The following is a 19,541-nucleotide window of genomic DNA, read 5'->3' on the forward strand; positions in this document are numbered from 1 at the left end:
CAGCGAGACCTAGACAAGACCGAGAGGTCAGAGACCAAGACAAGACCAAGACCAAAGACCGTCAAGGCCGTGACAAGACCGAGACCACGTAAAAGTGGTCTCGGAGACATACATAGTGAGACATACATCACTACTGTGTGGGTATCATATGACAGCAAAGCAGCACCTCTTGTTCATTCTGTAGCGTGCAGCGCATGTGACTGTATAATATTTAATTAAACGGCAACCTCTTGGCCATATCCAGAGGGTTTTTATTTCATTTTCAAATTGTCATTGATTTCAACTCGAATTTGTCACATCTCATATAATTTTGCTAAAGTACTGTAATATGGTACCGAAATTAGCAACAAGTTGATACTGTACCGCTTAAATTTTTTTTTGGTATCGCAATAATTCATTAGTACCGATAAAGCACACAAACCTAGTGGCCGTGTACATGTTTTGATTGCATTGGTGCACCTAATTTTACCTCTTTGTAGATCAAGGGACTCACTTCAGCTTCAGCTTGTAGTGACTTGACCAGAATCTCAAGGAAATCAGTCTGTTTTGTCTAGGTAGAGACTCAAAATTTACAGTCAGATCAGTCTTATCATCAACACGTCTGGCCATTGTACTCAAAACAATATGGCGCTACTCTGCAGGCGACACGGAGGACTGCTGGTATAAATGCAATTGAGAGGTGTTGTGGTTTTTAATTAAATTATGTATTAAGATGGGTATGTTTTAATGTGATGTGTTGTGTACTATTATATATTTATGTGTAAAGTCTGGTATTGTTTGGTGATGCAGCAGTTCCTTAATCTAAGACAAATTTCTCCCATGGGAACCAGTAACGTAACCTTAAACTTAACAGTGAATAACAGATTGGCTTAATATGCAACAGTAAATCAAAGAAACATTTCAACAAATGTTAATTGTTTCCTTATCACATGCAGAGAGTAATAGCAAATGCAAACAGTCAATTTAAATATTTGAACACTCTTTGAAAATCAACAATAAATCAAGCAGTTAGGTTTGTAAGAAAGTTCCCTTAAAAAAGGAAATGACAGCAGTGCAATATATCTCAACAATTAATATAGATACTGCCCCCCACCCCCTCTTTTTTTTTTTTTTTACCTCAAATCAAATATGTACTTTAACTGCTTTTAAATGTATCTACCAGTTCAAATGATGAAGAAAAGGCTTAATATCAGTTTGAATCCCAGTTAAATCCAGATTAATAATTTACTTCCATGCAATGGACAAGAATAGTATAAAAAATATTCCTTTGTTTTAATACGCTGGCTCAATCTATACAGTTCCCTAGAGCAAACGGACGAAAGTGCAGGAAAAACACCAGAAAAAAAGTTTAAGGTCAAAGACAGAAAACGTCTCGGTTACGGACGCAACCTCGGTTCCCTGAGATGAAGGGAACGAGACATTGTGTTTATTAACGCATTCACATTTATTAACTGAGCTTCGTAGAGATTGAGGGGCTCGTGGGCCGTATTCCGCCACGAGGACCACCTAAAAATCATACTGCTCAACCTCCCGACCCCGCGGAATGAGGGTGATTCGCGAGCGAAGACTTCACAGTGAGGACAGTCTGTCTCCATGAGAGCTGAATCATCGTGGGCGCAGCCCAGACAGTGAATGCAGCTTTCATGCTGATCTGACAGCAGGATGTCGCACAAGGAACACTTACGGAATGACGTCTTTAAAAAAAAGTGACTCTTTTAGATATGCAAATATATAAATAAATATATATTTATATTTATATCACACAATATACAAACAATTGCTTTGTAAGGATACACAAACCCTGCAGAAGCGCTGCGGGGAATCGGAATGCTGAGGCCCGTTCACCAGCGAATCATCACGTGGCGAGGCAATGTGATATTCGCCGGAGCCTGCAGGGGAGTAGAAAGACTTCCCATGGAGATTCCACAAGCTGACTCGTGTATATCGATGGTGAAGGTAGAAGACTTCTAGACAAGAGATGATCGCTGTCTTGAAGGAAGAAATGGTGTCAAATGGTGTTTGTGCTTCATGCCAAAATGGGCAGGACTCAAACACCATAGACAATATTAGAATATTGGAGTTATTGTTGAGAGGTATCAACTAGGTTGTGTGTAAGGGACTCCCCATATGCATTAATAAACGCAATGTCAAGTGTACTGAGATGTAAGGGAACTATCCTTTACCTCAACGAACCACAAATCCAAGTGTTCAGTAAATCTCTTGTAGTTGGTTCCCATATCCAAAGAATCCTAAATTCAGAAACTTCTCACATGTCTGGATGAATTGCTGGTGTCTGAATGAATCTTGCATGTCTGAAGGAACCACTGGTGTCTGAATTATGGAAAGCCAAAAGAGTCAGAATTCACAAGTTTGTATCACCGTATTAAGCTTTGAAACGGCGTTTAGAGGCATTAAGTAAATGGCATTAGTCTCTAAATAAATGCTGTGTGCCGTCATGCGTTAAATAAAACACCACACGGCATCTGGTGTTAACTTAGCGCTTCACATAAGGCCCAAACATACTCTATGCAAGAATGTGAAAGCAGACACATCTTTCTACGCATGCTCTTTTTCATGCGTTGTTGCGCTGTGTAATGTGTCAGTGCTCAATTCATAACACAATGCAACTACACACTGGATTCTCAGCATTGTCACAAGGGGCACTAGAGAAGATATTCTTCTTTCAATCAACAACTGTCATGGCGGACTCGGACAGCAAATTTAGTTGAATTTATTTTACAAATTCATATGAATTTTTGTCCCCAGTCCATTCATACAAACAATTTATTTTCCGTGTCTCTCCCCACTCCTTAACCGTTGACTAATCTACCACATCCTGGCTGCATCTGGAAACTTAGGCAGCTGACTTGCAGCTTAATCAGTTAATGGCTTAACTGACAGATGTTCTGAATGAAAGGAACTCATAAGGAACTGGTCTCTGAACAGTTTTAAAAGCACCTATTTTCATCCTGCCTCCATATACAGCCTCCAAAGGCAGCATTTTCCTGGTTTCGGATGCAGCACAGGTTTCGTGGTCACATCTAAAAAAACTATTGCCCTCTTGTGGTCTGAGCAGATCACCAGAGCAATGCAAGTGCGCATGTAATGTATGTACAAAGGGACCACATGTGGGCCATGTGTTGGCCAACCACTCACGTCTGTGTTTGTGTACTTGCGTGAAGTATGCTTCGGCCTTTAGCACATTCATTTGCTCATCTACAGAACTCCTCCTCTATTGCGTTTGAGGTATTTATGGCAAGTTGGACGATTCAAATCATTAATGTCAACGATGGCAATGAAGAACCTTGATTCACAGTGCAAACGCACATTAAATGACTGCACCTGACTTTTGTTGTCAGATAATCCAGGACCTGATGTCCTTCTGTCATCATTACATAGGTAAGTATTTTGTCTCTGCTGTTCAAAATTATTTATTCCACTTCTCACATGAAATTTGACTCAGGGTTTGAGTTCAGGTTTAACAGCTGACTAACAAAGCAGGCTATTCACTAACCAAGACCCTTTTCACTAACTTTATCTCACAATTTTGTATTCACTTACTGCAGTGTGCGTGTTGCTAACAGTGACGTGCACATACCTTGTGGCAATATTTGTTGCTTGTGCCCCTGTAGACCCCATTCTGTGCATGTCAGTGGTTGCTAATATTACAGAAGTATTGCTATACCATTTACAGACATAATTGCTGTTTGTCAACTTTTCTTTTTGTAATGCAAATGTATTATTACATGAGACAAAGTATATCAGAGTCACATTGAAATCGTAGGAAGATTTTTTATTTTAAAAAGGTTTAATCTGCTACTCTTCAGACAGTCCTGGACATCGACCATAGCTGATTTGTAGTGGATACATAGTTTCACCATCTCATACGTTTCTGATGTCTTCTCATGGTTGTTCTAGAACACAGACTGCAGATATTCTACAATATATCATTATCTACAGTCAAAGGATATTTAAGATAAATTGTGGTTATATTATATAGTGATATTTCACTGACCACAAACTTTAATACATCATTTCTGCATCATCTAAAACTTGTATGATATTTAATTGGTTGTCTGCAGTAGGGTTTTTTTAATGAGTTCAAAATACTGAGTGCACCTTGAAGTATCCTACTCCTACCTTCCATACTTGGATCTGCTTTTATCTTTTTTTTTTTTTTTTTTGTATGGTGCTTTAATCTATTGAAATCAAATTCATAATTGGACACAGCAGATTCAGCCTAGATGAAAACATATACCTATACATTTATGCCATCTTGATTAATAAGTTAAATGCAATAATAACCAATACATTTGAGTTGTTGTTTTTTCTGGGAGTACCAGATTTTGAAGTCGTAAGTAAATAATGTAAAAATGTATTTATTTCAGATTTAATACAATTCAAACAGCAGTGGAATAACCATGGTTTGAGTACTGAGGAAGCAGTCCCCTCTGCAGATGTTTGTCTGCAGTTCCCTGGCAGAGCTGAGGTGACCAACATCTGTAATGCAGACATATTTGGACCAAGACACTCAGACTTTTTATTGTATCACCTCAACAGGCACATCATGGCGATTGTGCTTACTGTCAATGCCTTAAAAACTGTTCACACATTGCACACAGTGATAAACATCCATTTCACATTATATGTACTTTTAATATATTTAGATTTTATATCATATATATATATATATATTTTATTTTCTCCCCAATTTGGAATGCCCAATTCCCAATAGACTCAATCCGGGTGGCAGAGGACGAATCTCAGTTGCCTCTGCATCGACCGTCAATCCGCGCATCTTATCACATGGCTTGTTGAGCGCGTTACTGTAGCGTGTGTGGAGGCTTCACACACAGACCAATTTCGGTTACTTTGGAGACTTGACCGGAGTCACTCAGCATGCCCTGGATTCAAATTCGCAACTCCATGGGTGATAATCAGCGGCAATACTCGTAAACTGAAATACTTGCACATTTACTTTTTCAGTCAGTTCATGATAAAATGACACTGTGATTAGATTTGACTCCAGTCATATCAGTGTTCTAGGAAAAATGTCTTATTGTCTTTTTCTACACTTTTCATGGGGGCTGACACACACCGATCAGCCACAACATTAAACCACCTGCCAAATATTGTGTAGGACCCCCTCGTGCTGCAAAAACAGCGCCAACCCACATCTCTGAATAACATTCTGATATCATATTCTTCTCACCACAATTGCACAGACTGGCCATTCTCTGTTGACCTCTCTCATCAACAAGACATTTCCATTCACAGAACTGCCATGTTAACATATTTTTGGCACCATTCTGAGTAAATTCTAGAGAGAAAATCCCAGGAGATCAACAGTTACAGAAATTTCAGCATGTTCCATTACAGCAACATTTTCTGTAAAGCTGCTTTGAAATGAATTGTGTTGTGAAAAGCACTATACAAATGAAACTTCACTTGGGTTAGTGACCTTTTTGTCATCCTGAGGTCATTTATATTAAGGCCGAGCAAACCATCTCAACAAGTGTTGTCATCCCAGTGACTTGAATCTTTTGAATCCGTTCACTGAAAAAATTAGTTCAGATTAATTTATTTGCTCATTGACTATTTCTGCAAATTGTGCTTTTGCACCAGTAGATGTGCCAAAAGACCATCTTTTATGTTTTGAACTAGTAATTGCATTAAACCAAAAGCACACCCTGCACCTGAAATAGCACATTGTCAGAGTATCTACTGTATTTGATGAAGGATACACTTCTTTGCTAGTAATCCAGTACGATCTTTAGGTATGCGTATGTGTAAAATGGATAGATTCCGGACATACTTCATTCGTATTATATTATTACATAATAACAACCACAAAAATAATCTACTCTGGTTTTGTTAAAAAAGCACGATTTAAGCACAAAGAACAACTTTCTTGGTATATATCCGTATATCACTTACAATTGAGAAGAGCTGTCCGACTCGCGGTTTAAAGATGCTATTTTCAATCTAGCGCTTCGAGTGTGACGTCTCCATAGCTCCTGAGGAAATACAGTCCAGACGATCGACACTTCAGAATGTCGCTGGAAACAGTAGGTCATCATTATATTTCTTGCTTACTGTTTTATGAATACTGAGGATTCTGACATATTACTTCATTGGCTCACTCTATTTGGCATATTAAATAGGGAAGTATGGATATTTTCGGATGCAGCAAACAAGTCTAATTATCCTTTATTAAATTTTGCGTGTCTACAATTCTACCAAGAGACTTCCACACTGCAGTGTTAATCATCATATGCATTTCCCCACAAATGACAACAAAGCATATCTATCATATGTGAACTGCTGAGCACAACTTTTTATCAAGCTATAAAAAATAAAACATAAAAAAAAGACAATGCTAAAATCCTAAAATATAATTGAGTTTCAATAACGTCCACATGTCATTTTAGGGTGATTACAGACTTTGTTCGATTACTTGGACTGAACCAAGTTCATTTCCTCCCGCGGCCCCGCTGGCCTCTATTCACATCATATTATTTGGGTCCAAACTGCGTTTTGATTATATCATCAACGTAAGTACAAGCAGCAGCTGTTTACCAAGGTAACAACTCGAGAAGACGTCACAGTGTTAAATTAAGTATTCAAGTTTGTCTCTTTGGATTTACAATGAAAACTTGTCATGCACAGAACGCCACTTGTGTTTGTCTCCCATGGATGCATTGAATGTGCAATGATGTGAAGAATGTTAGCATTTAACACTAATTATACGTCATCACAAGTGGTTCACTTACGTGATTTGTTACGGTTGTGCTCATATCAGCAGCAAACCACACCAGAGTTCACAAGAACCGTACCCCAGAAAACCTTTTCAATCAGACACAGGTGCTTCAGAAAACAGTGATCACCACATCCAAACAAACCAAACAATGATGTCATTCGAACCCGGGTGCACACCAAAAGTGCTAGTGTGAAAGCACCCTTACTGTGTGGTCATCACTCACTTTTATTCATAATTCATCTGGCCCCTTTTCTGTGTTGATCAAGATTTCCGAACTGAATGAACGACTTGCTTCCTCCTCTCTTTCAGCCAGTAAGCGGATCCACGTTCATGAGATGACAGATTAATTCATTTTGTTCGCAAACAAGATGTCTCATCAAAATCAGGCTCAAATGATAGACTATTAAAGGGTGTATTTGTTCAGTGGGTCAAACCAATGAAATGATCCTTCACAGCCCACTCCCTCCAGCTCAGCTCTATTAGTCAAGATCTATTAGCTTTAAGGTAATCTATATGCTAGTGAACTTCTAAACGCTGACTAAATTTGTTTTTAGAAGATATAGGCTAAGCATTTAAAATCCGCAGTCTCTCTCTTCTGGCTAAAAAGACACCCGTGATGTGACAGAGGTTGTGAAACCTTGTCCAATCCAATGCTTTCTAGAATGGAAACACACCTTCTCCCTACAACTGTTGCGTCTGAGTGTGTCCTAACTGGCACTGATCATGCCTTTGCAGGGCGCACAATGCTGTAGAGTCGTTCCAAACAGATATCCCAATACGACTTGCTTAAAAAGTGAGTTCTGACTGACAGTTATCACCTTTCAGCCATCTGAAGCTCTCACAGATGAGGGTAATTGTCTTTAAAGGAAATAGGGCATAATGATGACCACCTTTGAATGGGACGTGCCAATGCAGGAGCGGGATGCAAGGAAAGTTGCTGGAGTTTATTTATGTTTTTTGTGCAGCCGGAGGTTTGTTGGGATGTACAGCTCAAGTAATTGTTCTTTATTCTTTGTGAATTGTGTTTAAAAACATGGACATATTATCTTTTACTTGCTTGTTTCTCATTCATCTGCACTGCATTTGCACAACGGCTCCAGCCTCGTCGTAAGCAAAGACTGAGATGTGCTTTGTGCATTTCTGGGCTTATGTATTCATATTGTCAGTTAGATCGTCATTCAGTTCTCATGTCTTTGGGAAAGCTGGCCGGTATTGAGATTGCTTCTCAAGTTTCCCCGGAAAAGGGCTCTGACATGAGCAGCACAGTGGAAAGGGGAATGTCTGTGTGTGGATGTAATCTAAAGCCTATTTGCTATTTTTTTTTTAAATGGGACGAGACAGAAAACGTCCAAGAAAAGCCTCAAAGCACCAAAAACACAACTTTTCCATTAGTTTCTCATGAGTAGTATGTATTATGTACGTTGTGACAAAAAATGATTTATGGCCCTGATTTATGGTTTAATTGCTGTACATTTGACATTTCCCTCCGCCCCCCTCCCCTCCCCTCCCTCCGGCAGTTGTAGGCTACATGCTGTGATATGGCGTGTCTGTTCTGATACCCCCATCAGTGTATTTAAAAAGGGTTAGGTTTGTTCATTGCAACTATTCAGCAAGTATTTTGTGATTTCCACTTGTGCAATGGCTGCTCCCAGCACTCCTAAAAAAACAATGTTAAATGATGTAAAAAGACTTACTAAGATATATTGGGCTCCGAGGAGATGTCATGGTCCAGGCATGACCAGGTCTCTCCATGAGCCGTTAGAAGATCTGAAATATGAATTTCATCTAAACAACACACAGTTGTGTGTGTACGACTTTGACAGAACATCTTGTACTGTTAAGTTATTCAACAAGAGTGATGCAATGGATGAAGACCATTGTTTGTATTTCACGGAAAAGGACTGGGATGTATTTTACAATCGTGTTTGGAGGGATCTGAATAATGGAGCATCTCCAGAATCATTTCCAAGAGACCATGTGTTTGGTAACCACACTATCAAGAGGGTGGCTGACCATGTCTACATACTTACCAGCGAGGACAAACAGGGTCTCAGTGACAGAGGGTGTCCTTTCTCAGAGACAGAGCACAATGAATGTTTCCAAATGAAGTTTTTGTTTCAGTGGAAAGATATTCCTATACTGAATGATGTTTTTTCAAAGATAGACAAACTGTTTAAATGGTGTGATGCAAATGACCAATACAATGAAATTAAGGTCAGCCTGTTTGACCCCGAAAAAGCGTGGGAGTGACCGTGTAACACCGCCCACCTTCTACAGACCTTAAAGGCTGGCGGTGACTGACCGCATTTCAAACCAACATTCAAACCAACATGTCTCAAGACTTTACTACATATCTTCCTGGGCCCGTCGCATCACCCAATGACCCAGATACTTCAGCAAGAGATGACCCTGTTGTAGGGTCTTCTGACATCGGCCATTGGCTTGACAAGTTTTGCATGGAGCTTGGCTACAGCAATCTAACGTTCATTTCATCCCACGGATCAGGATGCCCACTTCCGGATGCAGCGGCTCTTAAGGGAGAGGACGACACGGATGGCATTATTGGTGTGAAGGGGTTCAATTTCATAAAAGCAGTCATAGTGGTCATTCTGGATCATCTCCTCAATTTAAAGTTAAAAGAGTTGTGCTACGGTTGTGAAGTGGATCACCCCAGTCAGATCCAGCACACGTGCTTGTTTGATCCTGACAAGTATTTCTTTTACACTCATTTTGAAGAAATTTCCAGTAAACTGTTTAAACCTGTGTTAAACCAAGTCATCGGCCAGGCTTTAAAACCATTTGGATTGACACCGCATCCTCAGAGAATCCATGGAGTTGTCAAAGGCGTGTTGTGTGAACTAAGAGAGGAGCCGAACATTCTACAGAGAGTACGTGAAATCCGTGAGAAGCTGGTGAATGATACCTGTGAACAGGCTGTCTACGACGCTGTGGACGGTTGGAAAGGCTGTTCGGCTGGGTCCAAAGTTTGATGCTAACAATGGGGAACTGCTGCGGAGCTACTGGCCTGATTACATTTATTCTGAGACATCGACTTCAATGTGAAATAACCAATATGCTGTATAAGATCATTAATGACGAACGTTCTGGACAAAACAAGCTTGTAAATGAACCCTATATTAACAGACTGCTGATTTGTCTAAAAAAACACATGGATATAGTCAGAGGTCTATCAAACAATTGGACTGAAATGATACAAGTCTATGCCTATCAGAATGATTCTCCCTGTTTGTTGCTTAAAAACATTCTAAATTCATTGTTTGAATGCGATAATGTCTGTAAAATATCTGATATAATATGCTTATGTACATTTGTGACAGATACATGTGTGATGTTATGGTCAAGAAACGAAAGGAGTGATAGTCATGTCTTTGAAAATGTTGATACTCTGGTTAATTACCTGATTGACAAAAATACTGATACATGCGTTAATTTCCTACAATATCTAGACATTGGTTGATGTTGGTGTTTCTATTTGACTTTTTAAGCATGTATTGTATGATTACCCCTGATTTTAAAATAAAAGGATACTTTTATAGAATCACTGTTTCATTATTTAGGTGGTGTCTGATCTGTTAACATGACCGAGCAATTGCATAAGGTGTACTACACACCATCAAACCCCGGCTCTTTAGGGGTGTGAGTAGATTAAAACGTGGTGTATTAGAGGAAAGTGGTGATTTGCTAAGTGATAAAGAAGTTTCAGACTGGTTAGCCAGTCAAGATGCTTATACACTCCACAGACCACTGCGACATCATTTTAAAAGGAATAGGGTCGATTGTTTATGGTATTGATACACAGTTTCAAATGGACCTGGTAGATATGTCAATATATTCTACGGAAAATGACAATACTAAATTTCTTCTCACATGTATAGACGTGTTTAGCAAATATGCATGGGTACGTTGTATAAAGAACAAGACTGGATTGGCGGTGACCAATGCCTTTAATTCAATACTACAAGAGGGTAGAATCCCTCAGAAAATTCAGACTGACAAGGGGAAGGAATTTTTTAACAAGCATTTCCAACAACTAACTAAAAAACACAACATTTACCATTTCAGCACGGGAGTGAATTGAAAGCAAGCGTTATTGAACGTTTTAATAGAACGTTAAAAGGACGGATGTGGCGTTATTTAACAGCTATAAACTCTAAACGCTACATCAATGTTTTACAAGACATTATTCAAGGATACAACAGTAGTTATCACAGAAGTATTAAAATGAGGCCTGTAGATGTCAACAAAGAAAATGAACCGGTCGTCTATGACAATTTGTATGGTAATGTGTGTAAGAAGATGCCTGTATTTAAATTCAAAATCGGCGACGTGGTTAGAATATCAAAGATGAGGGGTCCTTTTACCAAGGGTTATGAACAAAACTACACAGATGAGTTCTTCACTATAACCGAATGTATACCACGACAACCACCAGTCTACAAACTATCTGATTATGATGGCGACGTTATCGATGGATCATTTTATGAAGAGGAGTTACAAAAAATTATTGTGGATAAGGACAAAGCTTTTAAAGTAGAAAAGATATTAGACAAGAAGAAGCATGGTAAAAGATCCATGGTGCTCGTACGATGGGTGGGGTGGCCTCCGAAGTTTGACAGCTGGGTTAATGAAAAAGCTGTTGTAGATTTACAAACCTCTTAAAGCATATAAAAATAAAACATTTGTTACCTGACTTCATTTCTGCAGTAAACGGTCATGGATGAAGCAGGGTTTTATGTTACATTGCCATGCAATGCTTCATTAGATCTTTACCCCGAAAACCGAATTTCAAATTATAGAACAAGATTAGCCAAACCTATAAACTTAAAAGGTCATTGGGAGGTGGGTGTGGCTGAAATTGAATACCCTAGATCATGGTACACTATTACTGATGATGATGCGAAAGTCCAATTCAGAGAGGTTATCGACGGAATCAGTCATCTTGTGAAGATAAAGCTGAAAAGTGGTTATTATGACGAAGTTTTGTTTGTAATTAAGGAGCTAAATGCTATGCTACCTCGGCATGCATGTCTTGGCTACGATCATGTGAAAAACAAAGTGTTCATGATGGCGGCACCAGGAAGTTCCTTAACATTCCACGGTAAACTAGCCATTATTTTGGGTGTAATACCGAAGAAACCATTGGTAGCTGTAAATGATTATACTGGAAATGAAAGCATCGAACCCGGTTTTACGCCAGTGTACGCGCCACACCAAGCAGACATAAATGAAGGGTTTTACACCATGTACATGTACACAGATATTATCGAATATCAATCTGTGGGTGATGCACATGCCCCGCTTTTGAGATGTGTACATATAACCGGATCGGATCGTGAAATAGTCAGTGTTGCATATGACAGAGTACACTACGTGTCAGTGAATAAACATTCTATTGGAGAGATTTGTATTGAGCTCAAAGACGACAGAAACAGGGAAGTGCAATTTTCTTACGGCAAAGTCGTCGTTAAACTACACTTCAGGCCTGTGAAACAACCGATCCTTTAAAAATGGCGTATTATAATCCGTACCAAATGGACCCCACTCATTATGTAAACTATAATAAAACTCAAGCAGGCGGTGGAATGCCAGGGTTTTCTGGGGGAGGGGTCATGTATGGGGCGGGGCTCGGAGGCCTTTTCAGGGGTTTGTTTCGAATGGCTCTTCTGTTGTTAAAAAGAGGTTTCAGCATAGCCAAACCACACCTTAAAAACGCTGCTAAAAACATAGCCAGCAACGTTGTTACCAGAGCTATGACACATTCCATTCTAAACCATGGCACTACTACACACCATGTCCGAAGAGTGTATTAAATCCGAACTGGATCTGTTTACAGTATCGATGACGCAGACGGCTATTGAAAAAAACACATACATTGAAATCCCTCCTCTATCTGCGATATCGGACAGCGCTCCATTGGAATTTTTCATAGCGGGGAATGGTGAAGATTATATAGATTTAAATAATACACTGCTTTACATGCGTGTTAAAATCACAAATCCGGACGGTTCAAATATCAGAGATGGGACTCCTGTTGGACTGGTCAATTATCCAGGAAACACTATTTTTTCACAGGTTGACGTATCGCTTGGTGATAGGTTAATTTCACAGAGTACAAACACTTACCCCTATCGATGTATTATAGAATGCCTTTTAAACTATGGTAAAGATACATTGGAAAGTGTTTTCTCAGCAGGTTTATTTTACAAAGATTCTGCCGGACATATGGATGCAGGTGATCCGGCAGGGGGTAACATTGGTCTGACAAAGAGGGCTGCCTTTAGCAACGAAAGAGCAGTAGTTGAGCTTTTATCACCAATACACAGTGATATTTTCTTTCAAGAAAAACTAATGCTTAATGGGGTGGACATTAAAATCCGTCTGACAAGAGGCAAAGATGAATTTTGTCTAATGAGGAGTGATGCTATAGCATACAAACTGCATATTTTGACAGCTTCTCTGTTTGTTAAAAAAGTATCTGTATCACCAGGAGTGAGACTGGGGCACGCTCAAGCACTACTCTCAACAACTGCCAAATACCCCATTGACAGGGTCTGCCTGAAAAATTTCTCCATACCAGCTGGAGGCCGTGTATCAAACCAGGAAAACCTGTTTTTAGGTACATTACCCAAATCCATCATATTGGGTATGGTCGATAATGATGCTTTTACAGGGGCATACAATAAAAACCCTTTTGCATTTAAGCATTACGATCTGGAGTTTCTAGCTGTTTATGTGGATGGTCAGCAACACCCGCCAAACCATTACAACCTGACTTTGGAGCAGGCACCGCCGTGCGAGAATTTTACCAGCTTGCACTTTCGTCTGGAAGACATCTAAAAAACCAAGCGTTGGTAATCGACAGAGAAGATTTTCTGCAGGGTTATACACTTTATGGATTCAACCTCACTCCAGACGAAGAATGTGGTCAACACATCTCGCATGTTAAGTCTGGGAATATCAGACTAGAAGTACGTTTCAGACAACCGCTTCCAAGAACCATTAATCTGATTGTTTATGCTGTTTTTGACAACATCATTGAAGTTTCTAACCGAAGACAGGTACTTGTTGACTACTATTAATTGAAAACATGAATACCATACAACTTACAGCGGCTATAGACAGAATCACACAAAACACGCATTTTCTTGGAGTACTACCGTGTGATCATTTACCGAAGGACCCCTTAAGAACATTACCTACGTCAGCCATAATCAACACAGACCCTGCACATCTCCCCGGTGAACACTGGTTAGCAATTTACATAAATAAGGATGGTTCAGCATTTTTCTTTGACAGTTTCGGTAATAGTCCTGATTTTATTCGTTTTCCTGTATCAATCACTGCCTTTCTAAAAACGAATTCAACACGCATTCAATATTCAGCTAAACAAGTTCAGCATTTTATGTCTAACACATGCGGTCATCATTGTATTTTCTTTCTATATCATATGATTCGAGGTCGTGCTTATGATGATGTTATGATGCTTTATAGCGATGATTTGATTAAAAATGATGAATATGTATTGCATTTTGTGAAAAAACTAAGGATAACTCATTGTAATAGTACTACATTTAAGTGTATGCAATGTGTGCAAATGGGTGAAACGTTTATGTTAAACACATGATTTGTAAATGTTTGCTTCAAATAAATAAAAAGAGCACAATGTCAAATGTACCAATGTCATAGCTTTATTGAATACCATATGATTAATTTGTACAAAAAGGAATATACAATTATACAATATCAAAATGACAGCCATACGTTTTGATCAAGAGACGGTGATTTAAACGGTGATACATCTGAATCCTTAGAAGAAGGTGTACTTAAATACATTCTTTGACCCGTAGAGGTAGAGGGCGATGTAGACGGTTTGGTTTTAAATGAACTTATTACACGTCTAACCTTATGGTTTGGCACTGTTGAATAGGGGATGTTTAAAGTAGCAATTGCCTGCAAAAACTCACTCCATCCATGAGGTCTACGGTCATCCCTAATATTATGCGGAGCCGTAATACTCTTTACAAGATCCATCACGTGTGATCCCTGTATAGTAATGCCTTTAAATACAAACTCCCCCGAATCGTTCCAAGATGCCATTTCTTTGGCTTTAGACATTTTATCCATGATGTATCTTGCATTTTTCACACATCTCAATGGGACATTTTTCAATACATCTGCTATAATATCTTCAACAGGGTTAACAGATTGTTCTTTGCGAGACTCATTGGGGGATGTTAATGCAAGCGTTAATGTGTTACTATCTCGATCACCCTGTTTAACTACCGTTAAAAATCTTTGTAAAGCCGAGGTGTAAAGCTTAGCCTTCTCATGAGTATCTAAATTGTCTTTATTCAAAATATTTCTTATAGCAACATCCAGATCGTCTTCCACGGTTTGTTGAATAGACTCTCGGGTATTGGACATCTTCAGTTTATCTATTTGGTTTTGAGACACTAAAAACAGCTTCTCAGCATACTCCATCTTCAACCTTGTTTAGCCATTATCAGACTTGTAATAAAGGGGACTGCTATGCTCAAAAGCGGAAGAAGAAATCCTCCTTTCTGGTTGAGCATGCGTTTTTTGTGGACACACCAATCTTTTTATTGGCTATGTATTTAATTTCAGTCTTTCTCCTCTTCAACCGTTTGTGTTGCTGGTTCGTTAGTGGGATTGTGCCATAGAGTACATTAAATGCAATCTCACACAATGTTAAAATGAGCTCGTCAGATGCTGCTTGCATAATAAGACGCCTTTGCATGGGGGTCGCTTTAAATAGCATTTTTAACAGGGGGAGGTTTCTAGATAGTCTAGCAGACATTTTACCAAAATCACGGTTTTCTTTTTTGAATGTAAACTACTGGCTGGTTTGAAAGCAACCCCGTTCTGAGACGAAAACATTCAGGGGTTTTTGCTTGATAGTCTATCATGAGGTATCCAAAAGGCTGATTGGTAGCATCTTGATAGCATTCCATAAAATATTTTGTATTTCCGGGGTACATTTGTTTTCCCAACACATTTATCTGATTGTTATCACGAGGATTCTTAAACAATATTAAATAATTTGTATTCAAACTGATGGTTCTGCTGGATTTACCTTGGAAAAATAAATTCTGCACAATATAAATAAGCTGAGGTTTCTATGGTGAACGTATTGAGTGAATAACTTTTCCACTTCAGAGTTTCCACTTGCCTCCTTCATCATGTCGTCAATTATTAACAGATTTGTTTTATTGACAGGTAATAAAACATCATCATTCAGAGATTGCGGTATTCCTTCCACAAATTTAATGTTGTACAATTTATACAGTTCATCATACATAGGTTGCCAGCAATCATAAATGTACACAATGTTTTCAATCTTTTTAGAAATCATATTTACAGCATTTTCCAACAACATTTTTACAAAATAAGACTTTCCAGAATTTGAAGGTCCACTTATTACACATGAAAAAGGATGTTGAAGTCTAAAATCAAAACCATCAACCTCCCGCACACTGCGGTGATTTAAAAAATTATTAGTAGCCATATGGTAGAGTTGTATAATCAGGGAATAGTTGCCTCTTATTATACACCACTTGAAACTTTTTAACAACTGACTTGTTTTGCAAAGTGAAGTTCTTTTTATTCCTCACGATGTTGTCTGTGTAGGCTAGGATGTGTTTGGTGTCATGCGATTTTACATAACTGTCAACAAGACCGATCAAAGTGTCTAATCTAAATCACCATAGAATTTTCAGCATTCAAAGTTATACCCTTTGCTTTCATACACACTTTACCTTTTGCAGTGCGATATCCGTATGTTTTAGGCCCTCCTGAACAAAATTCTGTGATGTGATCATCATTGCCGATTTCGTCAGTCAGATCTCCTAAATAAGGACCCAGAGGAGGTTCCCAATCACCGTCTCTAGAGATAAAGATAACGCTGTCTGTGTCGCTATACAACAATCTGTCACCCAATTTATCCATAAGGCTATACAATTCTAACCGTGCATGTGCTGTTGTAAAGGCCCCCAGAAATATATTCACATCCCGTGTGTTGTACATGGCTCCATCGTCATGTTTGTACTGCACCAGCGCAATTTCATCAGACACGAACGTGAAATATTTAACGTCATACTGACAGCCAAATATGATGTGAGCAAATTCTTCTGGGTCTTTCAAAAGTTTAGAAGTGGGTAGATTTTCTCTCATTGAAAAACGCCCCCACAGACTATTCAGCAACAATTTGTTGATAGATCTCTGAGCAGGGTTGTGACAGATCTTTGCAGGATCGAGTTTAACCCCTTCTTTTTAAAGTAATCATCGATATAGGCTTTTTTATCTGAATCGGTGACTACGTGAGAGGGATAGTCTGAGGCCTCCTGTTTAAATTTCAGAAAGGTCTTTACATAATCGGAAAACAGTGTTTCCGATTTCTCTGCAAAGTGCCACACCTCTGAGACCTCCATTACAAGATACCCCTTCTCAATCGCCTTCAACAATTCAATGCTCACCCAGCAGCCTGAGATAGACCTCTCCTCATCTGTATGCGTACAAGATGTAACATTGATTTGTTTCTCAACGCATGTTCTGCATAGAGGAAACATAAGTTTCCCTGCACACCTGTAAGGAAGCACAGGATGAAGCAATTTTCGGGGGTAGCATTGTGGCCTTAATAAGTCCGTAATAATTTTCAAGGGGTTCAAAATCCTTGAAAATTATTTCAGGATGTCCAACAGGGTAGCTTTTTCGAGCCTGACAGTAAGGATAAAGACTCGTGAAATCAACATATCTGATCTTTTCATTTTCTGAAGTTTTGTGGTACAACTTGTAAGCATTTGTACGCCCCCAAAGAGTGCATCACGTGGTTTCAGTCTCTCAGGTGCCGAATAAGTGGTCATAAACGCAATTACATGAGGGTCAGTTTGCTTAAGATTCTTCCATACACACTCATGCATCACCTCAACGTCTAAACAGTATGCGTTCTGCAAAACATCAATCTTGTCATTAAACTGCATCCTGAGCACTCCAAAAGACACTTTTGACAGGGGTTTACATAGTCAGATCTGTAACGACACTCGGTGAAAACATCCGGCAAATTCTAGAGCTTTTCATACACCATCTTTTTCGTAATATCCATCAACAAAGTACCCTCCAAATTTCACTTCACCGTGATTTAGCGCGTGGTGAATGTCTACGTCACGTGTTTTTTCACATACTCAAGCCATTCAATAGAGATGTTAGAGAATGTCTTATACTGATTGACGTATGCATTATTATGTGTCAGAGCCAGTGTATTTCTAGAGAGAAATTGCGTCTTGAAAGCACCCATACAGCAACTAGCAAGAGTCACGTAGCTGAAAGGATCTACCTGCGTGCATCGTAGGAATTCATCTCTAAATTTAATGCATGCTTCACGTAATAAAACGACGTCATTCATGTAGTAGATGCCAATCTCTTTTTGAAATCAAAGACTTCACCATCGACTGTTTCGTACCACTGATCAAATTTTGTCCTGGCACTATCTGTCATGGAGTTGTACCCGTAGTAGTTTTTAGCAGGGTATGGACCTATATAAATCTGATTTTCCTGTCTGTTGAAATAGTGAGGAAAGAAGCCTTTTCTTCATTTTCCAAATTTAACGCAGATGGCATCTTAGACAGAGCCATGTGGAGGAATGAGTAAGAATCGATAAAACGTTGCCTAAAAGTCTCATCATACATGAAAATGGTTCTACAGCCCTGCATTACTATGTTAAGTTGGAGTCCTGCATTGCAAAAATACTCCAGAATTAAAAAGTTGTCAAACCCGCTTGCATTGTGTGCAATCCAAGTGTAATTTTTGTACCTCGGCTGTCTAAACCTCCAAACGAGTTGTCTCACACATCCCTCACCTCCAAATTCAAATGTCTCACCATCAAAAGTCATGGCACACACATAATTTGCTATATGTTTACCATTATCACATCGTGTTTCAAAATCATAGAAAATGTAACGATCTGTATATTCCTTGGGTATGGTAGGCTGTATGAAGCACTGGTGTAGGCCTTCGTGGCTTACATCATCCCCACAATGTAGACATTTATCATTTGGACAGTTATGAGGTTTGGGGATTTTGGCTATATGGTAACGTTTATTGCATTTACTGACAATATTTTGTAGTATCGCAAGGAGATCTACCACAATCATCGTCCGTAGGGGGTACTATTTTATGAGCATTAAAACAGTATCTAGATCTGCAATAACGCTAAACAGTCTTGACAGTGTATTATGCTTTTAGGCTGTTTGTAGCACTCACTATCGTTGCAAACAGAGCACACATATTTACAATCATGATTCTGTCTGCTCAGTATAACCTGTGTAACAGAAATCACACACATATGCAGACCCTTTAAAGGCTTTCAGATTCTTTATCATGTAATAATGAGAATCATGAATGTAAAGATATGCTGTTTTGGTGTGTGGCTCATCTGAAGTTTTATATTTTTCCAACTTTCCATCGGTTGACCTGTAAAAGACAACAATTTTTATGTCTAATGCACGTTCAAATTTTGCAATGTCTCCTAGACCTATTTTATCCCGAGGTGTGAAACCGCCAGCACTCTGAATGGATTCACCCCGTCTTTCTAAGTTGTCATGGGAAATCTGAGGGTCGAGAAAATATGCTAGACATAATGAAAAACACAGGTTGTTTGACGTATTGACAGGACAGAATAAATGCATTCTTTTTCTTCTAATCACGTCATCATGTGCTATATCAACTAGCTTCCTTGATGACCACA

Source organism: Xyrauchen texanus, chromosome 21 (assembly GCF_025860055.1).
Source record: "Xyrauchen texanus isolate HMW12.3.18 chromosome 21, RBS_HiC_50CHRs, whole genome shotgun sequence".
NCBI lineage: Eukaryota > Metazoa > Chordata > Actinopteri > Cypriniformes > Catostomidae > Xyrauchen > Xyrauchen texanus.